This window comes from Diadema antillarum, unplaced genomic scaffold (genome assembly GCF_040938485.1).
Source record: "Diadema antillarum isolate AM-2024a unplaced genomic scaffold, OU_Dant_1.0 seq00000908_RagTag, whole genome shotgun sequence".
In the NCBI taxonomy this organism is placed as follows: Eukaryota; Metazoa; Echinodermata; class Echinoidea; order Diadematoida; family Diadematidae; genus Diadema; species Diadema antillarum.
Window position 1 is genome coordinate 301,277 of NW_027271765.1, and position 10,203 is coordinate 311,479.

General features: G+C 40.2%; 1 protein-coding gene across 1 annotated transcript in view; it reads right to left on the reverse strand.

Moving 5' to 3' along the window:
- The window catches only part of LOC139741162 (talin-1-like), a 188,767-nt gene extending 179,012 nt beyond the window's left edge, over window positions 1-9,755 (reverse strand). Inside the window, exon 1 of the mRNA XM_071651752.1 lies at window positions 9,644-9,755. The gene's annotated coding sequence lies outside the window, so the exon portion shown is untranslated. The remainder of the gene's footprint in view (window positions 1-9,643) is intronic.
- Between the last annotated feature and the right edge of the window lie 448 nt (window positions 9,756-10,203).

The window sequence follows — 10,203 nt, forward strand, 5'->3', positions numbered from 1 at the left end:
TGTCTTGCTAGAATTTACAGGTTTTATAGACTTGTTGATTTTGTTTTTGTTCTTACATTTATAATACCTTTGTGCATATTGTGCATTCTTCCAAAAGGTTAGGATTATGATGACCACTTGATATGATATATAAACACCGGATTTAACAAAAAATCTTCATTCTTTGCTGACATTTTGTCTAAGGATATTGTGATGATACATAATTTTGATTGTGTTCAAAAGAAATGGTAACACTACAGATTTACACCTTTGAAAGTGTATTTTTTTTGGGGGGGGGAGGAGGCTTGGGGGGACTCAAATGCCATGGCTGACTCAACTGGTTGACTCTTGGGATGACTTTGTAGCTTTGCAATCCTGGGAAGCATAAAAAATCCTGATAATACATGAATATGAATGCAATAGGAATTGAATGTGATGTTTTTGTGACTCACTGCGGGGATGACATCAGTGACATTTTGACAAAATATATACAGGGCTCGACACTAACTTTTTTGTTTGGTGGCCCGATGGGGCCACCAAAATCCTCAATTTCAAATTTGTGGTGGCCCGAGAGAAAAATTTGGTGGCCCCCCCCCCAAAAAAAAAAAAAACAATAAAAAAAACATTAAAAGTCCTGTTTTTTTTTTAATGAGTCAAATATCTAAGTTTTATCCAGTCATAGTAAGAATTGGAAGTTGGACATACATCTACTCATAAATAAACCTCAACAAACTCGCAACACTCACTCTCAGGCACTCATTCAGTCTTTTTCATCCATCCTTTAAACAAATATAACTGCTAATTTCCGGCGCAAAAAGTTACGAATTAATTGACGTACTTTTCAAAAAAATTTGGTGGCCCGAGGCGGGCCACCAAATTTGCCCTTTTTTGAAATTTGGTGGCCCGACTTTTAATTGTGGTGGCCCCGGGCCACCGGGCCACCGTTAGTGTCGAGCCCTGATATATAATATATTTGTACAGCTGTATACTGTTTGTCTAAAATGCATGATGTATACACCTTTTCTGTACACCCTTTTAAAACTGATGCCAAGACGTTACGACCCGGAAGAGTAGGGATAGAAGGTGGCCCTTTTGAATTGATCTTCATTCATTGCCCGCTGGGGGTACATTAAAAACCATAACTTGTGAAGGCATAAAAATAAATTGCCCATCAGCAAATACAACTTTGTATGTGCACTGAAGTATAGGCTCAATGGACAGTTAAAGATGATATAAAGTTTTGGTACCATACCTCAAAAGTTTCCCTGAGTTTCCTTGTCTTAGTTTGTGTTTAAGGTTAGAGTACCTTTCATATAACTAACACTGTGAGACTTACTCGCCCCAAAGTGCTCTCATGTCCTAGTAATCATGCAATAATGGTTTCATACAATACGTGTATATTGATTCTCGCGGTACCGCGTCGAGTCAAACTAACAGCTCGTTCGAATTTTTCACAGCCCTCTCTGCTCTGGTACGAAACCATTATTGCATGATTACTAAGACATGAGAGCACTTTGGGGCGAGTAAGTCTCACAGTGTTAGTTATATGAAAGGTACTTTAACCTGAAACACAAACTAAGACAAGGAAACTCAGGGAAACTTTTGAGGTACCAAAACTTTTCTTTACCCCATGTGTACTCTGATACATAGAGAACAGTGATAAAGTTGTACACAATTCATTATGGGTATTCACAAATTTACATTGTATCCAACTCAGGCCAGCTTTTGTATGATATCCCCATGCTGAAGTGCCAATGAACAACTCTACAGATAACAGCATTCCATGGGTTGAAAATGGGACAGCTTAGAAGGAGGTTCAATGTACAAGTTTGAATTGCATGGATGCAGAGTGCAGAGTTCACAATAAAGTGTTTTGTTTTCCTTGACTGCTCTTATCTGACACACATTTTGAATGTACACATATTAACCTTGGGTACACACTTCCACCGTACATTGTACATGTACTGTCGGTATTCATCAAGTCTGCACGTAGCGGGCCTACCACAGCACATTGACAGAATCCTTCACTGCTGTCTTAATATTAAGGGTTGTCACCAAAATTGCACCATGGAGCTACAACTGTACTTTAGCTCCATGATCACACTATGACTAGGTATCATGGCACCCAAGACACGACATCCCAATCCCTCTCCCCATCCATTTCCGCACATTAGTCTCACACAGCCGTATCGGTACACATACATTCATCGAGACAGGACACACTATAAAGGACATTCAGGGAGAAAAAGAGGGGAGTTATAACAGGTGACAGACTTGGTCATTCATGGCCACTCTGAGACTGTTATTTACCCATTGCGGACGAGCTGATTTTGCTACAAAATGCATTTCCCATTGACATCTGCCCGAGTATACGCAGGACTAGACTTCAGCGGATTTTAGTGATAACATAATTGTACTCAATGTACTTGGCATTTTTTTTCTTTATGTTTGGGTTCTTGTTGTTGTTGGGTTTTTTTGTTTGTTTGTTTGTTTTTTGTTTGTTTGTTTGTTTGTTTTTTTTTTTGGGGGGGGGGAATAGGAGGGGGTTGAGGGTGGGTAGATTGGGATGGTGTACATGTAGCTTCTGAACGTACAATGTGTTCTCTTTTATTTGCACTGTGCCGAGCATGAACATAATGACGTATTGGTAAGCCTTGGATCTAGGGGCTTCCCAGTCTCTTAAAACCACCGGCACTTTCAATGACTAAAACAATACCCAAAGCAGGCCCACACTTGCCAAGTTGGCGAAGAATCTGTTTCCCCATGTCTCTTGAAATCCTGCCACATCCACAGGCACAACACATGTGCTTCTATGATTCATACGAGTTCACCACATAGAGCTTGTCACGTTGCAAAATCCATGCAGCGCCACAGAACCGGTTGTGCTGAAATGATGCACAAACTGCACACACAATACATTTGATCTTGATTATATACAAGTGGTATATGACATCCATGTTGCAATATGGATGTCACAGAGCAAAAATTCATAGAACAAATTAGTTCTCACTCTAAGAATTTCTCACTCTCAGAAGTTATCGTTTGAAGATTAACTCGAAGTTTAAAATTTTGATGATTTGCTTACAAGTACAACTGAAGAGCCTGAACAGTGACATGTGTCCATGTACAACACAGGTTTCAGAGAGTTATGGAAGTAAATGGTATGCATTTTACAAAAACACTACGACCTTTTTAATGTCTTGGTATAAAAAATTATCACAAACAAGTAGGCCTACTGATATGTTTTATTTGCCATGTACATATGTGAAACAAATGAAAACATGGCTTATATTAAATTCCTACATAGGAATGGACATCCCAAGTAGGATGATAATATAATAATATGCAAGCTATTTGATGGATAGTGGTCTAGGCAAACAAATTGTGTTGCGCTTGGCCTAGGCGTGGAGCTACCATGGCTAGGCAAGCAAAGGCCCAGGGCATGCAATTTGATTTCATTTTTCTCCACTTTTAACTACTTCCTTTCCCCCATTCACTAAAGCAGGCCACTCTTAGTAATCGTTGATCAGGAGGTGGCACACAATGGCACAAGGGCCCTACAGGGAGAGTGACCTTGGGTGGGAAGTATAACAGGAGAAAGCGCTGGTTTGCTTTGTATTTAGAGTATGAAAAGGAGAGAGTACGATCAAGGCCAGAAAAGGGGAACCATTGTTACCCCTAATCCTAACAAAAGTTTTTTGAGAAGGCAAAACTCCAGAAGCAGCCCCATCAATGGTTAGACAGTCAGGCAGAGGTAACGGACTCCCTCAGGTCATGTTGACACTGTGTAACTGTCTACTGAACCAGTTTGCAAAGTTTTCTTACCCCCCCCCCCACATATTGTGTCCCCACAACTCATACTTCACAACCATCAGAATGAGAATGCATCGCGCTTGACCAACATCACCCCTGAAACTACACACAAGACTTGTTTACACCTGCATGATCGTTTACATCAAAACAGGAATACAGAGGTGGAAACGATAATAGTAACTTATAAGTTTCAGCCAGCAAATTTGCTCTGTCAAGCGAACAGACAGAGAGAGAGAGTCCCATTTAGAATTGATGTCTACTTGCAGACAGAACCACAAATACTTCTCAGAAAATGGCGTATTAAGCTATGTCCAACACTGCCATTCGTACAACACTGTACAAGTAAGCATGCTGACATACAATGTAACACTGTACAGGTGTAATACCAGTATATTGTCTGATAGTAAACATAACTGACATGAAAAATTCCCCTATAACATGACACTAAAGAATATATTTACCAAATAATGCTACATTTAACTTTAAAGAAGTTTCAGAGGCTGAAGGTCATAGAAGACTGGCATTTTGCTAATCTCCTGCTTATCTCCTTTAAAAAAGGGGCAGGACACTTCACTTGTGGGTAAAAGGGGATTTATAGAAATACTGTAATCAAGCATTAATCTTAAATCTAGGACAGGAATGTCCTTTTTCACAAAGATGTTTGCCGATGACAATGGAAAGCACATAGATCTACACTGTATGATTCAAGAAAAAGAATGATCCATCAAATTCACACTGATCACAAGGAAAATTGCAGTGTTATAACATTTCCTCAGAGCTATGATATTTGACTGTTACTTGGCAGGATCTTAGACTACTGGTTCATTACAATAGGTACAGATTAAAGCTTAAATGTTAAAATATACTCTAGATGCAAATGATCACAGTTGTTAAGTTCCTAACATATATATGTACACATGTTCTCTATAGAAAATGATCAAAATAATACAAAAGGATCTGCAATACACAGCACGTAAACAATAACCCTATCTATTGGCCTACCGTCAATACATATCAGGGAAATATTCAAATGCTGTAAGGTCAGTAATGAAATTAATACTTTCAAAAGGGCTAAGGGGATGGTAGATGAGATGAAAGCTGCAATGTACATTGTACAACCCACACATACTATACATTGTAATTCTGTAATTCTACACAGTATCATATTGACCCCTTCAAAATCAAGGAATTTGTCATTCAATATTTTCGACCACAAGAGTTGTTTCCTGTTGGGTTGAAAGACCGTTAAAAAACATCAAACAAACAAAGAGCCAAAAACTTTGCACACATTACATCTTCCTGGTGAAGCATGTGTGTGTATTAAATGCAGAATTGTACTGCGGAACAACCAAAGCATTCCATTATGGTGTAGGTCCTACAATAAGTTCCTGTATTAGTATTATGGTGCACAAGAGAAAGTGATTTGGAATTGTAGACAAAGGGTGTATTTGTAAAATCTGTAAAATCAGTGCAAACAATCTATGGAAAGAGAAAGTCCCTAATTTATTCTACCCTACTGTGCTTGCTGACTATCTTTTCATGAAATAGTTTGCCATATAATATGAAATAGCAGTAGGCGTATACTAATATTTATGTAAACATTAACAATAGGAAATGCATTTGATTTTAGGAATACAGAAAAAGAAAATAAACTGTATACTGTACACTATGAGCCGGTAATTACACTAGTCTGTGTGTGACCATATAATCATGAAAAAGTAAATTCATGCCAGAAGAATCACTTTGATTGACAGCTTCAATTCAATTGATCACCATGACCCACGTAAATAGGGAAAAAGAAAACAGATAATAGATATGACCTTGCATCTGCAATAACATGTACAGTGTAAGTGTACAATAATGAAAAAGCCAATTCCTGCTGGAAGTTAGCTGGAAGCATCACTTTGATGCATACATCGTAGCTTGCTCATTGTGACCAGACCATAAAAAACAATTTAATTGAGACTGTCACACATGGTAAGCGCACACCTGACTAGGCCAGGGCCTGCAGGGGTGTGTTCAAGTGCCCTTCTGAAGCGTACTGTTCCATACCCATGCCAGAGCCGAGGAGCACTTGATATGAACACTCCCAAAGTGTACCATACCATGTCAAAAGTGGACCATTTCCGGATGTGCTCCAAAAGTGTAGCTTGTATGTACCATACTGTGCCAAAGTGTGCTCAAAGAGTCCAATGCAAAGAGGTCCAAAAGCATATCATACCAGGCCAGAAGTTGCCATAAGAAGCATTTGCACAGCACGCACTGTGTCATAATAAATGCAAAGAGTTGATTCTCCTCGATTGGGACATCTGTAGTTGACTGTAATTTATGTAGTGTAAGCACATCATAAGGTGCATGACCCTGTTGCTTCTTAACGTGTGACCCCCCTGACTCAAGTCCAAAAATTACTCATGATGTACATTTTCTCCTTAACCACAGAGCACAAGCGCTCAAACACTCCCAATCTAGCATCATTGATAATACAGTACAGCAGACAGTTCAGTTCAGTATGGTTCAGTTCGCTTCTGAGCACTCGAAGTTGAACACGGCCGACAAAATCTAGGATAAAACGTTACACGACAGACAACAGTCATGCATTTAAATATTAAACAAAACTGCTCATAACTCGACCATAGAACGGATTAACGCTGTCCAAAATTTGATCGCTGGCAACGTGTCAAACCAATGCTTTTGCATGCAGTCGAACTCGAATTTTGGCATGGGAGATCGAACCTTGGTGCAGGTTTTTTTTCACTTTGAGATTGTCTACTTTAATCATTAATAGTAATATGACCACTGATGTCTCAGTCATAGTGTGTCAGGAAAATATGAAATTCAAACTTTACAGTGGAAAAATATAAATTAGCATATTGGTGCATATAAGAGGCGGCTCTCCCTTAGAGATGAATATTCGTCTTTCCCGTCGTCTGGGGCCCCAAAAAAGCCCGGGAACAGAATGGCCGTCAAAAAGTAGGTTGACCATACAATTTTAAAGAAAACTGAGTGGTTTTGGAGGAAAACTGCTCTAAATCAAGATAACTCGAGTAAATCGATGATAAAGAAAATCAACCCGATTTTGACGGAACTATTCTAAACATGACGTCATCACAGCCAACATCCTTTTTGCTTCATCTCTTTACACCAGTATTCTGGTAACATGAATGGGTTACAACTTACCTTTAACTATTTACAAGTAAATTCAAAATTAGAGTAGTACCATGTCCAAGTTTGGTATACTTAACAGTTTTTGTGCTATATTGTATTTATAGTATAGTTCCAACATAGATAGAAGTCTTGAGTGTATCTTTTGGAACATTGTGTGTCAATATAATGTAATATAATATCAGAAATTTTGCCCCCCAAAAATGGTTTTATGTTACCTTCTTTGGTGCCATGATTGGTACATCTCGTCCTTGATTGGTACACACATGATTTGTATGTGCTGTAATACAACTTCATTCATTTGCACACATCAACATTATCACCCATAAGAATCACATAGCTGTACCAATCATGGCACAGCGCTGTCTGGAGGCAAGGCCGACAGTATTATGTAAATATCTCTATGAGTAGGGTGTCTGGTAGATTTTTGCAACTGGAGAAATACAAGTCATTTCACACTAAAACATACATATCCATAATGTCCATACTTTACATAATACATGTGCAAAATTTCTCACCATAATCATGAATAATAGTGAAGTTATGAGCAAATAAAAACAGGGTATTTTTCATCCTCACGCTGTCAAAACCTTGGCGAAAAAGTGGGTCGCGAGCGTAATGAAATTCACTGTCAAGCGCACTCCAGTGGGCGGTGCTATTCACTGCGTTCATCACATTCAAAGCGCGCGTTTTTCTAAGGCTAAGCGCGCATCCTTGTCAGCTAGCACACACCTACCCAGCCAGCTGTGTTACGTGCGAGGCCCGCTTCGATCCCGCGGCACGCACTTGTACTTGCACTCGCACGCGATTTGTACACACGGGTTTACGTACGAGACCGATGACCCATCATACATACAAACGTAGGTCTAACAGCGCGGCGGAGTAAAAGCGCACACAGTAGTAGTGCATGTGCGATATGTAGTACAGTGTACATGGAGACGCGCACATGTACCGGTACTCACGTTACGTACCGGCGGTGCGCTATAGCAGCTAGGTGCGGAGGCTGAACATCGTACCTATGCATGCAAAACCGACTCGACTGTATGGAGCTTTGCGTAAGTGCGCGCCGTAACCACGAGTCATGGCGTGTAACTACGTGTCTAGACTTGTAGGCCCCGCCTCGCTTAGTTCGCTGATGCTGTTACTACAAAAATATGCTGACAAGGGTATCTTAATCGCTATTTCCCGGGTTTATCCTGGGGAATAAGCGAAAAACCAATGCTATTTTTGGATTCAGCACCATTGAATCCTCCTACACTGGTATGGCCAGTTTCACAGTCGGACGGAACAGCCGAGTTATAGCGATGTTTAGGCTCAAATCTGAATTTAGGTAGCAATACGTCTTGATATCTAAACTCGGCGTAGGACAAGCAGAATGAGACCACCACAAGCTTTCATATGATACCAAATTTATGGAGATTTGTTCCCGGGATAAACCCGCGAAAATGCCCGAAAGGTGATTTTAAGCCAAAATTGTGGGTCCACTTTTTGACCGAACGCGCGCCCTACGTTTGCCCATTGCCCAACACGCACTGAACGCATCTGGTAGTCGTAAGTTTATTTGAAAATGCTAGCGCTTTTGCATTCAAAATGTGACTTTCGTGATATCATTTAGTATCGAAGATAATATGATTGATTTCTCTTATTGTAAAAAATGTTTTGAAGTAGTTTTATGTTCTGTAGATGCATATAGACCTAGAAAATCTAGTTCAAAGATGACTTGTGAACTCGCGACTTTTGCGTGAATTTCGAAGGGGATGACAAAGCGCATCGCGCTACCGACGCCCTACTATGAGCTCACCAGTCATTGGAAATCTGGCTGCAGTAGACTGAACATCATGACCAACTTCACTTGCACATACAAATGTACATGATGTAGGATGACTGTTCACCATTCTGTGCACAACAACTGGTAAATAGCGGTCCAAAATGAGGACCGCGTCTTATATTATTATTAGCTTAAGTTTTACCTGCTAATTTCCAGCTAGAAATCTAGTTTGGCAAGAGGTCATGAAGGTTAAAAACTTTTTGTGAAGCATTACTGGTCTTTGCTGCCCTGTTTACTGTGTAGTGTTTATTTAAAGAGGTACAGTAACACTAAGTCACTAGAAATTTTAGTACTAAACCTTTTAGAAACTCTAGCTAGAGGAGCCAAGACTCTAGCTAGCCGGTCTATCGAAATCCAGGCCATGCATAATTGCATAATTTCTAGTCCACCGCAATGAGTCAATCATTCATGATCTTGGCTACTACTAGTAAATTACTGCCATCTTTACACCAACCATTTCCCATGTTCACAAGTCTCATACCGTGCACTGAGGACAGTAAATAGAGGGGTTCTACAACACCCACGTTTAGCGAGTAGTCATCGCATCCAGTGCCATGCCAAAGGGAGTGAACTGCGCTGCGAAAGAGCGTCGACCATGACAGCCGCAGCAGTAGCACTACACTAGCAGTTCCGCGTCCGTGCAATGCACTGTGCCTGATGCGGAGCGACTACTAGTACGGTTCATACACGTAATCGTATGACAGAGTCTCTAGCTCTGTAGGAGAGGAATACCACGACTGTTCACAATATGCAAAACTTGATGCTTATTTGCGCATGGTACGATACATGACATGATTACATTATTCGGCGATACATGTACTTGCAGTGAACCTGAGAATATCTCACCTGAGAAAAGCTTACCTTTTGGATAACCCTGCGGGGCTTTCTACGGCTGTTACTCGTTAATATTCCTGTTCTAGCGATAGCGCTTGCTACACTCTCCAATTACTTCCTGGGTTAATATGTGTGGGACTACATCAACAAACTCGCTTCGGTGGAGATAACGCGTTTGGGTTGGTGCATCAAAGTGTACGTGATTTCCCAAGACTCTCGTCACACACTCCCTGCCCGTCGCGCGCACGCGCAATGGGTAACTCCCTTATAAATATTCATACTATAACACCCTCGTAACCACATTTCTCTCAAGTGGCACATCTACTTCGTAATGTACTAGTAACCCATCAATTTCAAGACAAAATGAAACAGGGAAAATTAATTTAATTTTGATCTAAACCTATCATCTTAATGTACTTAAGCCTTAGTTTGGTCAAGTCTAATTTCCTGTTCAAGTCGACATCCATAAACAGACAAGGACAAAATGAACAAAAATGCGTTTCACAATGCGCATCCTAATTGATGATGAATTCCAAGAACACAATTTAAGTATCCTCTTGAATTCAATTTGATAGTTTCAGCAATAG